General features: G+C 40.5%; 1 long non-coding RNA gene and 1 pseudogene across 1 annotated transcript in view; one reads left to right on the top strand and one right to left on the bottom strand.

Moving 5' to 3' along the window:
• LOC107504071 overlaps positions 1-20,604 on the bottom strand; it is a 106,107-nt gene that overhangs the window by 46,770 nt on the left and 38,733 nt on the right. The window contains exon 3 of the long non-coding RNA XR_001595369.2: positions 10,717-10,846. This is a non-coding gene — a long non-coding RNA (uncharacterized LOC107504071). The remainder of the gene's footprint in view (positions 1-10,716; positions 10,847-20,604) is intronic.
• On the top strand, positions 13,253-13,371 carry LOC118608298 (annotated as a pseudogene).

The raw sequence follows: 20,604 nt of genomic DNA, 5'->3' as shown, positions 1-20,604 counted from the left end.
TGTGTGTGTGTGTGTGTGTGTGTATACACATATATACACACATATGTACATATATATGTGTGTGTATATATATACACACACACACATTATATATGTAGATATTTATTTAAATATTTATATTCTACATATTCTATTGGCTCTGTTTCCCTGGAGAATCCTATCTAATACACTACTATAATTTCCAAGTCTCTAAACCTTGCTGTTTGGAACATGCTCATTTCTCCTTAGTTACATATTCCTTATTCTGCCTTGCTTTCTGCCATCCCACTGCACGTAGGGTTTGTTCTGGCAAAACTTTTCCGAGCTGATCTTTGGTAGCAAAACAAATCAAGCAGTGATAATGAGGACATAGGTTCCCTACCTATCCTGATCGGTGCCAAAAAAAAAAGTCCTTTCAATTCGAGACATGACAGCAGTGTATTTAAATTCAGCCCTGAGAATCTCAGGCAGATAGATGGCTTGAAAAGCAAGAGCGGAGTTCAGCAAGTCCACAGGTGGCGGACATCTTCTCATTCAGAATGGCACGTCTAAGGGAGAAATCTTGCAGCGGGGAAGTTGTCTCCGGAGAGACAGCCTTTGGAGCATCAGAACGTCCTCTCTGAGCAGGAGTGGGTGTGGTCAAAAGAAAGGCGAGCTCATCACGTGGTAAACTGTGTTGCTAGGTCGTCTGTCCTCTCTCCAGGGCTGATTTTGGAAATGAGCGCGGAGAGGTCAGTCTCTGATGGGTTGCCATGGGGAAGGGTATTCAGTGGGCAGGGAGAGAGGTGCTGTGCCCCATTCATTTGGGATAAGAAGGAAAAATAAGAGGCATTCTAATAAAGCAGAATGGGGCTCTGAGATGGGCAAGCCGTGGCCCCCTCTGTGGATTAAATCGGAGGAGGAGGAAGCTGTCAGCCTTGGGGCGGTCAGTGTGGCCTGGAGGTAGGCGGAGGAGCGTTCTGCGCTGGAAAGCGTAGTCCTAGAAGCAAGAGTTCAACAAATAAAACCTCTTTACTTCCGAACTGTTTTCCATATTTACTCCTTGACCATGTGCTGTGGATTTTTCTTTTCTTTTTTAAACCAGGAAACACTCATTTCTTAAGAATGTCACCAGCTACCAATTGGATCACTTGAACGTCATAATGGGATACCAAAGATGTACTAGATACCCACTGACTGGCCTGCGCAGTGGCAAACACAAAAGACTTAGGTCATCGGTTGCTACTCTCAAAGGGCGTATGTCCCACGTTTACAGAGAGCGATGATAAATACGCAAGAGCAGCAGATCTGAAAGATTTCATTTCATGTTTTTATTTTCTGTTTTTACATAAACTGGGATTATTTTTGCATACTTTAAAATACTAAAGGTATACTCTGGTTGAGGGACTTTAAAACGACTTTTGAACATAATCATCTTTTTTTGACCAGCCAATAGAAAAATAAGTAAGACTACTATTTTACAGTTGAGAATATAATTTTATACTCTTACTTAAAGTTGCTCAGATAAAGTCCTGAATTCTGGCCTGGCATCCAAGGTCTCTGCCATCTCTTCCCTTCCTTTCTGGCCCTTCCTCCCTTCTGCTCTTTCTCATACTTTCGGCTCCAATTTTATTAAAGAATGCAATGAGCTCTCCACAATTTTCCACCTGCGAACATTTGTGTTTTTTCTTCTTCCTTTCCACTGGGATACCGATTCCTTTATCCCTGACCAAAATCGATCCTTCCTCAAACACCTGACACATAGCTCACCTCCAAGGAAGCTTTCCACTGTCTCCAAGCAAATTAATCTCCCCACCTCACTACTTCTGTACGTCTGTAAAAGCAGATTTCACACTCAGCCTCACACTGCAGGTACTAGTGTTGAATTTTGCTAACTTCACTTACTGTTCTCGGAGGCTTTCTATAGATGCTTCAGCATGTTCTGCATGGATGATCATGCAATCCACAGCTTTACTTCTTCCTTTCCCATCCTTCCCCATGCCCCACCTCCATGTACTGATTGCAACCTGCAGTACCATGTTGAATGAAAGTGGAAAGAATGGAAGGAAATCCTTATTCCTGATCTTATGGGGGAAAGCATCAGTAGTACAAAGAGTCGATAAACTGAACTTGAAAATTTTTTCAAGTGTGGTCTTCAATAGTGTGGGATGTAGAGAAAATATTTTTGTGTTTTTGCGAGGCTGGGGATTTTTAAGTAAATTTTGCTGAAAACTCGGGCTCCTGAGCTAAGAGCGAGCCTTGGGAAGGTAATTTACACACTATATGAGTACAGTGAGCACTCCAGAGAGATTTACCTAACTCCGGGGGCATGTGTGTGCACTTCGAGGGAAAATGAGGCTCACGACCTGGGACAGCCAGAGACATCCAGGCTTATCTGGTCTGTAAATATATTGAATTACATTCCAAAAGGTAAGAGCGAGAACCTGGGATCATTTCATCCCATCCCCAAGGACCACAAGGGTTATTCCCTCTTTTTGAGAGAAGAGGGGGACGCAGCTGCCCCCTTTCTTCTGTATATAAGCAGAGAAACTCCATTTTTCTCCATTTCTCACCTATCGGGCCCCTCACAGAAGAGATATTTCCATTTGGCCCCTGATGCCCCAGGGCTAAGGCTTGGAGCGAGGGGGCCAATGCAGTGATTATTGCAGAAATATCACTAATGATAGTCGGTCTCTGATCCGGAAAACCTCATGGCACATTCGGGATAAAATTAATGAAGATGAATATCAAAAACCCAATAAAAAGACACTGGGCTTTGATTTCTGTCTCTGTTGCTGTGGGGGGGCTGTAAAGGAAAGGTCCTAATTTTCTGAAAAATGGCAAATGTCCTCAGGTCAAAAGCAGCTTCTCTACTCATACTCATTCACCTGTCATGTTTCTTATTTTTTCTTCACATTTTTTCTTTTTCTTTTTAATTGTGGTAAATATATATATACATATATATGTATATATATCGTAAAATTTACCATTTAAACCATTTTAAGTGGCATCAAATACATTAAATATTCACGATTCTGTGCAACCGTCACCACTATCCATTTCCAGAAATTTTCCATCTTCCCAAAATGGAACTCCATCCCCATTAAATACTAACTCCACATCCCCAATTCCTACAGCCCCTGGTAAACTCCATGCTGCTTTCTGTCTCTATGAATCTACCTATTCTAGGAATCTCAGGTAAGTGAATCCGTACAGTATTTATTTATTTTTTTTTGCGTTTGGCTTATTTCGTTTAACATAATGTTTTCAAAGTTTACCAATGTTGTAACATGTATGAGAATTTTATTTCTCTTTATAGATGAATAATATTCCTTGTATGGATAGACCACATTTTGTTTATCCGTTCATCTTCTGATGGACACTTGGGTTGTTTCTAAACCTTTTGGGTATTATGACTAATGCTGCTACAAACACTGGTGTACAGGTATCTGTTGGAGTTCCTGCTTTCAGTTCTTTTGAGCATATACCCAGGAATAGAGTCGCTGGGTCGTATGGTAACTCTATGCTTAACTAAGGAACTGCCACGCAGTTTTCCACAGCAGCCACACCATTTTTCATTCCCATCAGCAGCGCCTAAGGGTTCAATTTCACCACATGCTCGCCGACATTTGTTATTTTACATTTTCTTTCGCTTTCCTTTACTTTTGTTGGCTCTTCAGTCATTTCAAGCTTTTTAAAACATATTTTATCCAGAGAATCGGTCTGAATAAGCGACACCGCCACTCTCAGAAACAGGAGGCCTCCTTTTATTCCTTTTATGACTCTCCACGGTAGTACCACACAGAGTTGGCACAATAAGCCTCAAAGAGCCGTCACCGGCTCTAAAGCATCAGGGGAAAGTTTTATTTTTGATAGAATGCTAACCGCGAGGACAGCTTTAATTTTACATTCAAATATATATTATTTTGAATTCCTATATGCATTTTTAGTACTTCTCCATATACAGATTTCAGCCCTTCTCATGTGGCTGACACTCTGTCAACACAGAATGAACGTATAAACTCTGAAACATGCACTGTCCACAGAATAAATGATTTTAAGTTGAAACAACCCTTTGGAGAGCAGCCTGCTTAATGTTTTGTAAAAATGGTTTCCTCGAGTTGAAATCCAAGCTGAATTTAACAAAACTGCAGAAATGTTAGCACCACTGTTCTGTTACCTAGATGCTATTGTTTATTTTTCTATTTCCTTTTATTTTCTCGGTAAAAGAGTAAGGACGTATCACATGGCTTGCTGAGGATGAAACTGATCTTTTTCAACTTCGAATTTCTAGTTAGAACTAATAAACACAGAATAAGATTTTTATCCTTCCTACGAAAAGAAAATGTCATTGAAAACATGAATTGACTACAGTTCTTTGAAATCGAATGAGAAAATTTCCTCCCAAACCCTTTCACTCAATCTAAATGCTCCAGTAATATTGTTCAAGGTTCAGATAAGTTGACTATTAAGTAAATTAGCTTCGAACATACAAATGGCATTCAAAAACCTGCCTAGCCATGAAAGATTTAAGTTGAATTGTACCTGCTACGAAAAATGAGGAAAAGATGAGAAAAGTTCATCACTTAGAATTCCCAGAGCAATCCGTATTTTATATACGTCTATAATCAGACGGGGCTTTGCTCAAACAGGCTCTGCGCATTTTTCAGGGGGCACCATTCATAAAACTCACAAAGGCGGAGTTTCATATTTCTATCAACCTTCCTTCCGTGTCGTTCATTCAATATACACTGAGCACCCAGAGTGAGCCAGGCGCTGTGCTAGGCAGTAGGGCTAAAGAAATGAATAATGTCTGGGCCAGTTCAGTGACTTCATGTCTCCGTGCCCACAATGTTTGAGACTGCTGGTTGCGGTTTTACTGCGCTCAGTTTTTGCTTCCCTACCTGAGCCCTCTGAATCGATGATTCCACACTCACCTACTATTTGGTTCTCAACGTGCTGTTACCCTTGGGCGTCGGTACTTAGGTGCGCCTCACTCCGTCCATCCTCTGCATCTTCTAAACCAGCGGTGCCCAACCTTTGTGGCACCAGGGATCGGTGCTCCTGCGAGAATCTAATGTCTGAGGATCTGAGGTGGAGCTGAGATGGGAGCAGGGACAAATACAGACGAAGCTTCGCTTGCTGGCCCGCAAGCCTAGTTGCAATGCCCAATGCTCTCAATAAGAGTTGGGTTTAACAACGACAGATGACATTCAGGACTCCCATTATATTTGAATTTCAGATAAACAATGAGTTTTTTAGTGTAAGTATATGCTACATAATATTAGGAAAGGGAAATATATATATATATATATATATATACACACACACACACACACACACACACACACACTAAACAATTATTTGATATTATCTGAAGCCCGGATAGACCTGACCTGTATTTTTATTTGCTAAATCTGGTAACCCTGGTCAGGACGAATAAAATATATTCCTCAACGAGCAATATCTTTCTTCAACTCACATTTGGCATTCGTTGAGGACCACTCCTGGGGATTTGAACTCCCTTGCGTTTCCAGCCAAGCACGTCTCGGCAGCCAGATGAAAGGCTCTGGCACAGAGTGACAGGTGCTCGCAGCAAAGCCAGCAGAAACGGTGTGTGCCGACGGGCTATGAACAGGCACTGCCGTGACAGAGTCTGCTATACTGATATCCCTGGGTCATGAGCCCCACATAAACTGAGTTAATTTAGGAGTCAAAACGTAAGTCCAAAATCCGTGGCAAGGAAGAATTGGGAAAGACCTCAGAGCTAATCTAGCCCAACTCCCTTATTTCACAGATCAGGACGTTTTTTTGGCTCAGAGTTTCTCATTCAAAGGCAAAGAGTTACCTATTGGCAAGTCCAAGATGCTGTTTCTGTTGTTGCTAGGTCACCATCAAATAGTGATGAGTAATCGGTGAAGAATGCTCCCATTTCACAGACCCTGGTCCTAGCACTCCACACCCAAGGGAAAAGCGGCAATCTGAGTTCGGTTAGGAGCGGGGTGCTGGGCGAGCACCAGAGTTATCTGGGCGTCAGGCAGACTCAGAAGTGCTCTTCTCCCCATGAGCTGAAAACCCGGCCTCCTGCTTGGATCTGGGAGGCAGCGTAGGGTGTGAATTAGGAATCGAGCCTCTTGCACGCAGAGGTTGTCCTGCCCCAGCGCCATGTCACTGCCTTTATTCTGCTCCCCATTTCAGGTCAACAAGGTGCCTGGCCTTCCCCAGTCCACACCGAGATTTCACATAGAGAAACCCGCCTGGGGGAGGATAGAGCTTCTCCAGGCGGTGCAAGGCGGGGCGTATTTCTCCACTCTCTCTCTCTCCCCGCTATTTCTCCAGAGGGGTCCCACACAAACCTTAGAGGTAGGCGGAAGCCTTCCTCCGAGTCCCTTCCAAATTTGGGCTGAAAATCGAATGGGATCATGGTATGAAATCTCTAAATTTCTATAGATTTATAATCTAAAAAAGATAACATAACTAAAATATTTCCCTCTGGCCCAAACTGCCACATAGAAGATGCTCAATAAATGTTTAATGACCGAGGGACGGAGTCCCTGAATTGGAACTTATTGCTTATCTGCACAGAAAAATTCAATGTATTCTACTTCTTTTTGCTCAGTTTGTTAGAAACTCCTGACTGCATGATTTAATTGTAATGTTCACACACTGTTATCTGTGATACGGGGTACAGTCAGCAGTAATACGAGTAGCTAAGGACAAGGATGGCAAGTATGGAAAGAAATATCGATGCGAATTTTATGACCTGAACAAATTTTTACAGATCTAATGATCTTTGAAAGGTATCCATGAGGCTCTTATTTACTTAAGTATTTATATTTTAAAACCAAACAAGAAAACCAATCGAGATATTACAATTGATTCTAACTCATAAAGACAAATCTTTCTTCCCAAACCAGAATTTTCCTCCTGTGATATGCAGCAATAGATCATTTTCTTATCTGGCCCATAAATGAATTCAGGGTAAGTCAAAGAAATTCAACTGGAATTTTAATGTTATATTAAAATTATTTATAATTTATATAAAGCATAACATTATTTTTCAGTTCTTAACTCCATACACCAGAGCCACACGTAAAGCATTATAGATCGTAAGTGAATCCACTTATCAGAGTTACTTTTCAAGCTCTTTCCTTTTATTTTAGTAAAGCCCTTGGGAAAAGCCGTGGGAAGGCACTGAGCGCATAATGAGTCTATTGCTCCCAGCACTTAAACACCAAACCGCAGAAATGAACTCAACCTGTAATGTTCTGTATGTCCTCACGATACATGTGGTAAAATCTTTATATCTGTCTCATGAAAGCATAACTTCTTAAATTATACGTTTTCTGAGAAGACAATAGTCCATACCACTTTGAGTTTTTTGATGGACCTTTGACTCCCGAAAATCCAGGTATGAGATCTGAAAAGGATCTCGACACCAGTGAGTCATTTCGACTCATTTAACAAATGACAAAATCAATTCCCGGAGACTTGCTTACCTCCAGCCCGGGGGTAAGCAAACTTTTCCAGTAAAGGGCCAGATAGACAGCTACTCAGCTCTGCCATTGTATACTAAAGGAAATACTTCAACCAATGAGTAGAGCTGTGTTCTGATATGACTTTATTTACAAAAACGGGTGGAGGCCTGGACTTGGCCCGTGGGCCACAGTTTTCTGATCTTGATCTAGATTGCACAGCAGAATAATGTCATAGCCAGGCCAGATCCAACTCCCATGCCTGGCTGTATTTATTTATTCACCTAACTGAGACCTATTAGGAGCCCGCTGAGTGCCAGACATGAGACGGGACGATAGGGCATTTGGGTACAGGTGACTGACTCCAAGTTCGGATGGTAATATTTTGTCTACAGGGATAAAATTTAGCAGCCTCCACTAATGGTGTCTCAAAAACACATCTCCAATTGGAGATCAAATTTCTGATCATGGAAATTATCTATGGGACATGAACATCTGATCTCCTTTAGAGCTAATAGCATAATACATCTGCAGTCGTAGGACCCTGTTCTCAAATGCATTGGCGACCAGATAATTCTCTTATCAGCAATGAGCCATCAGAATTTCCAGGGCCTGAGTCCCTTCTCAACCCCTGGGTCATGAGCGTTCCTTTCGAATTCTCAGCATTCGGCTCACCCACAACTACCCCATTCTTCCTAATAGTGTCTCTGCCAAATGAAATCTTGGGGAGACACTGGTTCCAGAGACAAATGAGAAGACCGGATCCAAAGGGACAGGAGAAATGCTGCATCGTCCTTTGAATCTTTCTTTAAATATCTACCAGTTCCAACAACATTCTGGGGATATAGAAGCGAGTGGTGGGTCCTGTCCTAGAGGGGCTTAATGTTGCGGGGGGAGCAGTGGCATTAAACAGATAGAGATGAGTCCTGTGAAAATAAATGAATGAAAATGAGTAATGGAATAGAGTGTGACAGGGGCCGGGGAGAGAGAAGCGGACTGTATAAAACACAGTGACCAGGGAAGGCTTCTTCGGGAGGGTGTCTTTTGAGTCAAGTCCCACGTAAAGCCAAAGAACCCGCCTCGTAGAAATCACAGAAATTAAAAACCACCAGTTCAAATGTCCTGAGGCAGGGACTTGTTTGGTGTGTTCAGTGCAGTCAGACTCGAGCAGGTGGAATGAGGTCAAATCAGAAGGCGGGGTGGCTGCGACCCCTGTGACTCAGTGTCTAGGAAGCAGCATTCATGCTCCGCAGGGGTACAGGATAAAAATCTGAGCACTTTTATTTAAAAGTATTTTTTGTCTAAAGTAATAGAAAAGAAATGAATAGCTCATATAAAGATCACCACTGGTGCGCTCTCTCAGTCAGGATGTCTGAAGCTCACGAACCAGGTGTGTTACTGGAAATTTCTAGAGGGAAAGGAATTATTGAACGGTCTGTCAGGCACCTGCATCTCTCTGTTGCAGCTTATATGTGAATTTACAGATGATAGTCTCTGGTTGTAACTAAATGAACCCTCGCACAAAACATGAATGGCTTACAAAATTCTGTGCAAAAAAAAAAAAAAAAAAAGGATTGAAAGTGATGTAAATAACACAGGTGCAAGAGAAAAGCAAGAAAAAAAAAGAGAGTTCACGTTTTGCCTTCTCCTAGCACAAGTTCTTTAGCAGCGACGAGTCTTGGATAAAAACAATGATGACTGAATTCAATACTTTCAAAAGTGCCTGATTCTCCCAGTTCACAGCATGATTCAGTAGTTAGACACATATATAGACATGTAAATATATCCAGATTTAGAGCTATAGGTACATAAGTAAAAGTAAGAGATTCTCAAAACTACTTATCAGTAACATACTCTAACACATTCTCTTCTGTTCTACTGAAAAGCGCTATTAGTTAATATTATAATCCACTCATAGGTTGTGACACGTAGCTTGAAAAATACTGGTACAATCAGTTCCGATGAGAAATCAGCCTCACAAGACCGAAATTAAGAAGACTGTCTAAACACGGACTAACATCCTGTTGATCATCAGTCTCGCCACGAAAGTGTGTTTTCCCTCTTAGGAATTGCCTAACGGCAGCATGAAGTCATCACAATTGGCAACGTGTTTTAAAAAACTGTGAGACGACACTCAGTCCATTACTTTATGAAATTCGACTAAACTTGACGCATATTTAAAAGTCTCTTTTAAGAGCTCGTAATACATTAATTCTTATCATTCATATAATTAATTCATATCATCTGTAAACATACATACATAGGCAGACACACGTGCGTATGGACAGCCTTACCATTTTTCTGCTGAGGTGATGTGTGAACAGATAAGTTTGGAGACCACCACTGTAGCTCACAGAATTTGTCCACCCTGGACCTTCAGCAGCCATTAGTGAATGTCCAGGTCCCCATAACTGAGAACTGTGCTTGTTTACTACGTTTCTCCTGTGATTGCCTAAACTCAATGTTCATGGTCCTTTATTACCTGAACTGGTAGCTTAGAAACTGTACCTCCTTTGTGAGGTCATTCTCTCCAAAGCAAGTGATTGATGGACATAGGACATCATAAGGTCAGGCCACAGAGTAGTCATTCCTATGCCAAAGCCTTGTATGAACTAGTTTGTTTTGATTCGACTTTCTCTCTAATCTGGGAAGCCTTTTAGAAAAATCAAAGGGTCGGACCTGGTTAGTACTTGGATGGGAGACCACCTAGGAATACCAGGTGCTGTAGGCATTGAAAAAAAAATAGAAAAATCAAATGTGTAAAAGGATCTGGTGTGTCCCAATCGTCACTCAGTTTATGGTTACATAATCTGCCCCGGTTAAGAGAATTATTGTTGGAGAGAGATAAACAATCCTGGACTAGTCATGTTAGATATATGGACCTCGGTCAATGTCTTAGCTTCTCTAAGCCTCAGTTTCCATATTCACAAAATTCTGAAGATATTTACCTAATCCTATCATAAGGATTAATTAGAAAATCTATGGAATGGCTGTTAGCACAATCCTTGAGCTGTTTCTATCACTGCTGCTATTGTCAGAATTGTCTTTCTTGTGGAGATTTAGTTCCAAGCAGCACATCTTCGTATGGTGCACACCACTCATGCAGATGCGCTTTAAAAAAAATCAGGTCACATTTTCATATGCACGAATAAGAAAACAATGCCATGCCAATGATATTTGCAAGAAAACTAAAACAATCTTTGAGTCAAATCAGCACTGCTTTGCCAGTGACTTTGTTTCTATGGCTACTAGGTCAACTTTCAAAATGATTGCAAACACTCACCTGTATTTTTCAAAGACAAAGATGAAATGGAAGGGCAGGGTGTAGAATCTTGCATTTTATTGTCCACTCTCTGGGTAAAGTTAGGTCATTAAGTCACTTATTTTTTTCTCTTGGTCTGTTTTCCATCCACCTGTAAGATAAATCATATCTGGTTTTGACTATCTTCTTTGCGCAAAATGTGTTATATATTTTTAAAAGACAGCGTAATTCGCTCGCTTTTACTCATTGCAAGAATACTTCTCCTGGGAACATCACGAATGGATGTTCTGCTGATTTTCCTATTTCTACCATCCTCAACTTAACGGTGAATGTTAGAAAACTACTGGTAACGGTAAATTATAAGGCTTGTTCACATTTTTCTGCACAAGAACAAATATTTACTAGAGAAAAACCTATTTTATTATAAAAGGAAACACATTTTACTATAAACGAAAGTCAAGCATGCTGACAAAATCAAAGAGCGATAAGGTCAATGCAAAGTGTCCACTAAACACCTCTTGATTTTGGACCGCATCTTTTTTTTTAGGGGATTAGCAGATAAGCGGAAGTCTTCATGGATAAAGGAGACATCAGTTCCCTAGAATATTCCCAAAGCAACAAAGAATGACGGGATAGTGTTGCGTATAAAGACGAGAGCTCTGACTACTCTCATGTTTGCTAAATAACCCCCTGAGTCACTCAGGACGAAGTACATGCTTTTCCCAAGGGATACCAGGAGCTCCTAGTGTCCAAGTGTACATACAAATTAAAATCACTGGCCATTTCCCTTTCTCTTCTTTTTTTCCCTATTCGAAGTCTCAGCTTACTGTCCTGGGCTCTCGCATCCATCAGGTGGCTTCCTTTGTCTCCTGTCCTCGCCCTTCAGGTATGTCTGACTACCTGTTTGGCGCTGTCAGGCAATGCCATCCACACCCCAGCTTCTCTCTGCTTCCTCCCTCGTTCTTTCGCTCTCGTGAACTTTCCCAGCAGTCTTTGTTTATTTATGACATATATTCCCAGTAGAAGTTATTTTCACAGATCTGTGCAGTGTAACTGGCCAAGGCGGCAAAGTGTGTGGAAATCCAGCCTTCTCTTTCTCTGCCTCTGCCTGGCGGCCTATTGTCTCCTGTTGGCATCCGCAGCAAAGCCACAGCCTAAAGTTGTGACAGTCCGTGATATCCAAGGCAACGAGTGGCAAGGTCCTAAACATAGAATCACTTCAATGCAAGACAAAGCATCACACAAAGCTAAGGAACGGACGAACGAAGCACAGGCTTTAACATAAGTCTTTATTAATACTGGCTCAAAGTCATTTCCGGCTGTCATAAGAGTTCTTTCACAAATTATATAAAGAAGGAGCATTGTAAATTAAGGAACTGTGTGGCCATGTCATAATTCATGATAAAATGTATTAGAGGGACACCGAGGAGAAAAAATAGTGGAGAAAAGAATTTCTAAGAGGTCTTTGTCAAACACTTAAGACATCAGTTCCTTCTAAGTCAGGCACACTAAATTGGAGGCAGAAATTATCGTTTTAGTTTGCATGAACTCAAGTTGAAATAATGTTTTCTTCAGCCATACATATGACTTTAGTCATACTTTATGACTGAACTATGAAATAACCTGTCATCATTCTGGTAATAAGTCAGAAGCTTTAAGTGACTCCCTACTCCCCACACTCAGGGGCCCCTACAGGGTGCTGCTGTACCTCCATAATCACCACCGGTTCCACAAGGAGCCTCGCAACCTGCTTGCCGTACAAACACATCTCCAAGGCGACTTCCTTAGCCATGTACCTTCAACCACGTTGCTACCTTAAAACACCTGGACCAGTTAATCCTGGTCCTTCCTCTAAGATGCAGAAGTCAAGACGACATTAAACGTCCAAGGGTTTTATTAGTGGAAATGCCTGTGCAAAGGGAAATATGGATAGAACCAAGCAAGATTATGAGAGCTGACAGACCAACTTTCACTTGGGTGAAAGCCCCCTAGACGCCCTTAATGTCTAAGGAAGGTTCAGCGAAGCTGTCTGGGAGTTCTCGAGTCAAGGTCAACCAACGAGGAGTCTGTATCTTCTGGAAGAGCACACCTTGATAACCCCTCCCCTCTCGGTCACTGCTGGGGAAGCAGCTAATGGGAGGCAAGATCCGAATCAATTCCAGAGGGCAGAAGCTGAGGACCCGTGACAAATGCTCCACAGCATAGGAGGTCTGCAAGGTGCATTGTGGGAGCTGACATATCACTGGTACGTAGAAATTCAAAACCGTATACCTGTACAATAACTCTTGAGCCTGGCGATCAAATTTCCCTGATCTCCACTTAACCTATGTATAAACTTTAATTTCTAGCTCTTCCTTTTTTGATACCTTGGCACGAATCCAAGTTCCTCCTTGGTCCTCACATGAGCCCCACAGGTGACCAAAATGCTTTTCCTCACGCTATTTCTTCCCTTTAATATTTTCCAACCTCAAACCCTCCTTTCAAGATCCTACCTACTCTATGGAAGGTCTATCTAAAATGCCAAACCATTGAGAAGACTATCCTCAAAACTCTTGTCCCCTATGACCGTGCCACCTTGAACAAGCCTGATTCCGTCTGATCTCAGAAGCTAAGCAGCGTCGGGCCTGGTTAGTACTTGGATGGGAGGCCACCTAGGAAGACCAGGTGTCGTAGGCGTAAAAAATACAAAACAAGGGATTGCAAATTGACAAGGTCCTTGCAATCTGTGAAGTCAACCAAAAGGGTTGCCTCACTTTAAAAACACGCGTGCACACACACACATACACACACATACACACACACACACACACACACGCACGCACAACAAACTGTTGTCCCCACTCCATCTGCTCAGTCCTTATCCTACTGGAAAGGTTCTCCTCCACCTCAGAACCTATGCGGGACTTCACCTGCTTGGACATGAGCGCTCAGACTATTAAGCATTTTCTGCTGGCTTTAGTTGTTATCAGTTTTATAGCAAACCCCAGAAGGACTGTACACACTTGAAGTTTTTATTCCTGTAATATTGTGCAAACATTAAATTGAATAAGTACATTAACTAAAGAAAGACAGATTCTGGCCTGGTGCATATTTATCGACCCAGGACTAAAAATAAAACTAGGAAATCTTCTTTATTTCTTAGTTTCATGTTCGTGCTATTTTTTAAATAAAATAAACAGGAACTATGAGACCAAAAGTAATATCAATGTGAACATTCAAGGCAAAAAATCCAACAGACCTCACCCTCCGAAAGGATACCTCAGTGCTGCGGTCATGGAAAAATTCTCACAGTATAATTAGCTGACATAGGAAACTGACCCAATAAATGACTTTTGTGAGAGATTTAAATATAAGATCCGTTAAATCAAACAAGGAGGTTATTAGACTGAGGTGGCCCTAATGCCGTAGAGGCTATGTAAGGAAACGAAAACCTAAGCCTATAAATGCCTCAAGGTTACAAAATCGAGACGCTAAGGACAACCGATCACTAACAGCCAACTAGGCTTAAAGCTACAGCCAAACAATCATTTCTTGCCTTTTCTCTATAAAATCTCATTCCGAGCTTCTGATCACTTCCGGTGTGATGCTGCCCTTTGAGCGCCCTGCTTTCTGGCTGCCTCTGGAGGCGGTGGGCCAGTCCCTCTCGGATCCTATTTCTTAGCTCCTCATCCTTTGCATTGTGATCTTTCGGACTTCCTTTGAACGTTTCTTTTTCCAGACTGGGTCTGGAAATTGCTGGAATTGAAATGGTTTTCACTTAGAAACTGGACTGAGGCTAGCGTGAAGCCTCAAGTGAATAACATGTTTTTTTAAGGTTGAACAAGTAGATTAACCTTACCAAAGATAATCTCGAATCACAGTGGCCTCAGTGGGGAACTGTTAACCATCTTATATAACCTTATCCATTTCCAAGGTGCCCTAAAGAAAAAGGACTGTCAGCCAGGCATGACTATAAAGGAGAGTGACTAGGACAAGCCCCAGTTTCTGGTGACTAGGATGAGGCCCGCCGGGACACCCCGCTCACTCTGGAGCCCGCAGGTGGCATCCTGTGCAAACTTGCAGAAGCCAGCGAAGGACACGAATTCTTGTATCAGCTCCCCCAGGTCTCTCTATCTGTGCGGCTGGATCAAGAGACGAAAGTAGTTTCGCATTGTCCCTTCCTTTCCAAAATCGGATTGGCAGGGGAAAAAAAATCACTGGTTATTGATCCTTTCTCTTCCAGGGACAGCTACTGCCTTCTGGTTTGCGGCATTTTGTGTCCTGAGAACTTGGCTTGGAAACCATCAGGTTGGGGGCCCCCAAAATACGGCTGGATAGAAATTTGGGTTGCGCCTCATTCGTGGCTAGACGTGGCTAGGCAGAAACGTGGGTTACAATTCATTCACAGCTAGGGTCCTACCGACTATTGCAATTCCCCAACAATTCCAGCTCTCGGGGGAGCTGACTTGTCTAAGTCTCTTTTTGGGGGGGTCATCTTTGGGAGTGGTGCTGGATCTTGGGAGGGTAACATCTCTGAGGACCCCTCTTGGGTCCATGGAATTGTTCAGTCCTGCTGGGAATACTTATTGTTTGTCCAGGCTGAAACCTGATAAGACATTCTAGAGGATTTGCCGCTGCCCAATTCCAATTGATTTTTGCTCAAACTCTTAAAATTTTTAATCTATCTCTTTTTATTCTCTAACGATCCTAATATACTTCTTCCGCTGTTCTATCTCCTCTTTCTCGGAGATCACTTATTTCAGATCTCAGTGTCAACCTTCTATTGTAGCTTTTGGCTCTTGTTCACCTTTGAACCAAACGTATCCACAACTAATATAAAGAAATAAAATCATTAAATGCCTTCAAATTGTTTAAGCGTCCCATAGCAGAGATTTATTGCTTCTTTATTAAAAATTTTTTTTAAAATACATTGTGACAGAATCTCGATTGAATTCAGTTTTTTAATTAAAATTTACAAATCGATTCTACTCTTATGTAAATAAAGAATCTTATAAAGTTTTCAACCGCTACGAGATGAAGAGTAATCAATAATAATCTTCATCTCCAAGCATAACCAGGAATTCGAAAGCCCTTTAAATTCTTTCTACATCACCAGCAACGATGAAGGAATCTTATCTATTCCTGACTCGATTTAGGAAAAATCCAACTGATATACAAAACTTTTATCTCTTTCACAAGTTCATTATAAACAAGTTTGAAGAACCTCATAAGATACTTCCAAAGCAGAAACATTTTCTCCAAGACAATTCGTCTCTTTTAAATATCATTAAAGTGTGACTGGCGCGGAGCCCTCGGGGAGCTGACACTCTGGAGGAAGAACACATTACTAATAGCTAGTCAGGTGCCAACTGGCTCTAAGTTGCCAATTCCCTATCCTGGAAAAAGCAAGAATAACGAAGCAAAGGCAACTTCGATGATCATCAGGAGACATTCTCTGGCATCAACATGCTGTTTGGCAAGCAAGGGATGAGTCAGGATTGCAAATGTCACCTGAATCACGGAGTGGCTTCAACCATACAGTCCACGTACACCCTGGAACAAGCTGATCTTTAGGTCAAAATTACTTCGAAAATTCTCAACCAAGAAGTTCTTGTCCTTATACTTCAATCTAAAAAAAGGTGATTAACCTGAGAAACAGTAACAAAACTGGACAAGTTTGCCTAGATTAAGACAGACAACTACACACCACAGTAACTCCTTCTTCAAGAGAAAACAATACATTGAGAAACTATTCTTTCCGACATATATGCCCACTGTTACAGATCTCGAGTGCTCTCGCAAATGTATTCTTACTTTTACATTGTCTTGAGAAGTTTCCTTTTCGCAGTTTGTTCAAGTCGACAATAATTCTTGGAAGTTTGCAACACTCAAGGCAAAAGTTAAGCAAAGGACATAGAAGTGACGGTCCGAATCCTCAAGCAGAAAGACCAGGACGAGAACACCCAACAATAGGACGAAGAAGGACAAGAGCAGAGTGAAAAAAATACCAGAAAGAAGAAACGAGCATTTCATTCCCAGTGGCGGCAGCAGTTAAAGTCTAGGGAAACCATTTAATGTCACAAGGGATGGAGGCAAAGCGGTAGAAGAGATTAACCCCAAAACAAAACTCTTAAAATACACGGAGCAAACAATTTCGGTAATTCCTCCCTGATCCGGGACTTCATTGTTAGTCCTGAAGTAGTGAGAAATTAAATAACGAAGCGATTTTAACTACTTAGCTTTTAAAACATGAAAAGGCAGGAACTCAGTCTTGAAAAGGGGGTCTTTCTTTCTTGGTGCAAAATGGAGGAATTCGATGGCCCTGATATGGTTTTTATTTGTTAAGAAATGATCCTAGAAAATGTCCGTCTCATCTCAAGATTCTGTCTCAAAATGATCAATGCCAAGTCTGAAAGAACAGAAGTAAAAATGTTTCGCAAAATTTTATCACTCGAAAACTGAAAATTCCTTTTTAACGCTGCATGACAATGCCTCAAAACATTGCCTAATGCTGAGTTTTGCCGTTTTGTGCCTTTAGCTCATATCAGCTCCATATTGCAAGGAAGAAAAATTGATATCCTGAATAACTTAGTCTTTGTCTGCAAGTGTAGTTCTTCCCATAAGTGGTAAATGAATAACTTTTTAATTAAATAAATGTCAAATAGTTCAGTTTAAGAATAGGAACGGCTTTAATAAACCTATATTACATTCACAAATGTTGAAAAACATGGTGAGAAAACAACTAATATTTTCACACCTTCGACTGTTTATTAGAACCAGGGATACGCGAATATATATTATTTTGACAGCTACATTTTTAAAGATTCCTGCAATTATATTTGCTTTTTTAATAATTTGTATCATAAATGTGCATCTTCTTGTGAAGCTACCTAGGGGGAAAGGAAGAAGCTTCATTTCCACTAGGGCAGCATAACCTGATTCAAAGTATATTTCACAGGATACTTTCTAGTCAGAATCAACTTCTTTTCTTCTGTAAGAGTTTTCATAGTAAGCGTTCTTTTAAAGTACACGTGGAACATTCTACAGGATAGACTGGGCCACAGAACAAATCTCAGTAAATTCGAAGAGGCTGAACACACAGCATTCTCACCATACACTCAGAACGTGGAGTGTGGCCTACTTTGGTGACAAAGGCTGGTGCTTCCTGCTGACACGTACGTGATTCCCACATACGAGGCAGGATCATGGGGCCCAGATGGCAAAAGATGGCTAAACAGGAATACCCCAAACTTTGCCTCACTCACATCCATTTTTTAGCCCAATGGGCTAACCTCTTATCTTCAGCTAATATCCAATGAGGAAGGAGGTATTGCTAAACCAAAACAAAGACTCTGCTTAGTCAGACCAGATGAAGGGATTTCATTAACTTCCATGTGGTGAAGAATTACAAGTTGATAACAGAACCTCACTGTGTGTCTGTTAGAGTTTCTTCTTTGTATATATTCACAAATATATTTAAGTTGCTGTAAGTAAAATACATATAATTCGCATTCTCAGAAATTTCTATTGTCATCGTACCCAGCTGAAGTCAAATACTTCCCCAAATCCTTTGTTAACAAAATCCATAAGGAGAGTTCAAAAATTAATTCACTTCTTAGTTCTCTGTAGTCAGAATACATAAAGAACTCCTGTAACTCAATAAGAAAAAGGTGAATGAGCCAATTTAAAAATGAGAAAAAAAATAATAAAAATGAGAAAAAAAATGTAAATAGACATTTCACCAAAAAAAGACACATGAATAATAAGCATATGAAAGGACATACCTCGTCAGTCATTTGGAGCAATAGAACCCTTATATACTGCTGGTAGGGGTGTCAAATGACAGCCCCTTTGTAAAATGATTTGTCAGTTTCTTTAAAAATTAGCCTTATCATACAAACCGGCAATTCTACTCCCAGGAATCTGCCCAAGAGAAATGAAAACACACGTCCACACCCAGACTTGTACGTGAATGCTCATAGTATCATTATTCCTAATAGTCAAAGAATGAAAATTACCGAAATGCCCATCAACTGGTGACTCCATAAACATAACACGGGCTTGCCATAAACCAGAATATTGCTCAGCAATAAAAAGCAACAACCACTGATATATATACTATGACATGGATGAACCTCAAAAAATTATGCTAAAAAAAGAAGTCAGATGCAAAAGACTATGTATGTTGTATAATTCCATGTCTATAAATTTCAGAAGGACGAATCTATAAGATATAGAAAAATCGATGTTCGTCTGGGCCCAGTGAGGGTCGGGGTTGGAGCATGGAGCTGGGAGTTGACTACAAACGGGCTCAAGAGAAATTTGGAAGTAATGGGGAAATTTTAAAACATGATTGTCACAGTGGTTACATAACTCTATTAATTTACTAAAAATTAAGAAAAGAAAACCACTGGATCAATTTAATCTAAAATCTTCATTTTACAAATAAGAAGAGTGCCTTCCTCTGCCCATAAAAATGCGTGAATATCCTTCTAGCTCCTTCTGTCCGTCTCACGTGTTTGAACTCTTATATTTCTTTCTAATTTTTCATGTTGCAGATTCTGTTTCCCGTGGGATGAAGAGCACCTTAGAATATAGGGCAAGAATTTGTGCTAGATTCTTGAGGAGTTCATTTGAACTGAACTTAACTTGATTTGAATTCGTAGGTATAAGCTTGGTGAGACCCAGCCATTCTCCTGAATCAGATCTAACATAGTGGCCTTTCTATAACTTAATTACTCAGCTTGTACTGCTGCAAATTCCCCAAACATACACAAGAATGCTCACATCCAGGGACAAACAAAACATAGCCTCTAGGATAAAAACAACGAACAGAACACAAACTGTATTCATTTCCATTTTTCATCATTAGCAGAATCGATAGTCCTATATGTAAAATGAGGAGATGCCCCAAGTGAGCGCTAAGATTCCCTCCAGTTCTAACATAAATCATGAACCGCCCCCCCCCCGCCGTTATTCCTGGCTATTAGTTATCATTTCGACCCACTGTTGCCTATTTCTGTAGTAGTTGAGCATGAATCTATTTTTGTCACACTGTTCTTTTATCACATCCTTAGGAAAGTAAGATTTTTTTTTCAGATCTCAGGATAAAAGAAAAAAATCTCAGCTTTTAGAGAAGCTGAATTCAGGAACATTTCAAAATAATTTTCTCAAAATCCAACATCGACATACATATTCAAGATTCCTAACTTAAAGAACTGACCAGTAGGATTTTTTCAATGAAAAAAAAAAAGGCATAGAAATGCAATTCTTTGTTTCAGTTTAAAAATGAACCGAATGATAAACAAAAATAGTCATATGATTTATAGTCAGAAATATAATTCATAGTCAGAAACAGAAGTTCAGTCCGGCATGGCCGTTGGCATCAGGATGCTTAAACTCTTCCCAGAAAGGCTGTAATTTATTATTTTAATCATTAAGTTTAGGTATTGTTTTGCCCCATCTTCTTATTTTATACTTCCTAGTATTAGGGAGTAAATGGGACAATGGGAAAATAGAAAATAATTTTCTCTGGAGAATAGAAAAGGGAAAATTGTTGAAAAATGAATGTGGATTTTGCTTTTCACTTTACCTTTTTCAAACTGTCAGATATTTTTGTCATGAACAAATACTACATTTATATTTCAAAACCTAATAGAAATTAGTCGAGAACAAAATAGAGCTTTTTCTTTTCCTCATATGCGTTTCCTTTGAAAGAAAGGGGACATAGTAAAAACAAACTTAAAAAGAAAAAGTTTGGCTTTGCCATCAAAAATATTTAGAGTCAAATTTCATAGCACCCAGGCACATAAATTGTCTTAAGCTTTCATGAGAGCGTAACGGTTAGATTTACCTGGCTGTCTCCTTCCTAAATAGTGAGCAACTCTACAGCTGATTCTTGGACTCATTTACTAGCTTCTCTCTTGTGCC

The sequence above is a fragment of the Rousettus aegyptiacus genome, unplaced genomic scaffold (assembly GCF_014176215.1).
Source record: "Rousettus aegyptiacus isolate mRouAeg1 unplaced genomic scaffold, mRouAeg1.p scaffold_m13_p_9, whole genome shotgun sequence".
In the NCBI taxonomy this organism is placed as follows: domain Eukaryota; kingdom Metazoa; phylum Chordata; class Mammalia; order Chiroptera; family Pteropodidae; genus Rousettus; species Rousettus aegyptiacus.
The sequence above is the reverse complement of the archived record's forward strand: the minus strand, read 5'-3'. Positions and strand labels throughout refer to the sequence as shown.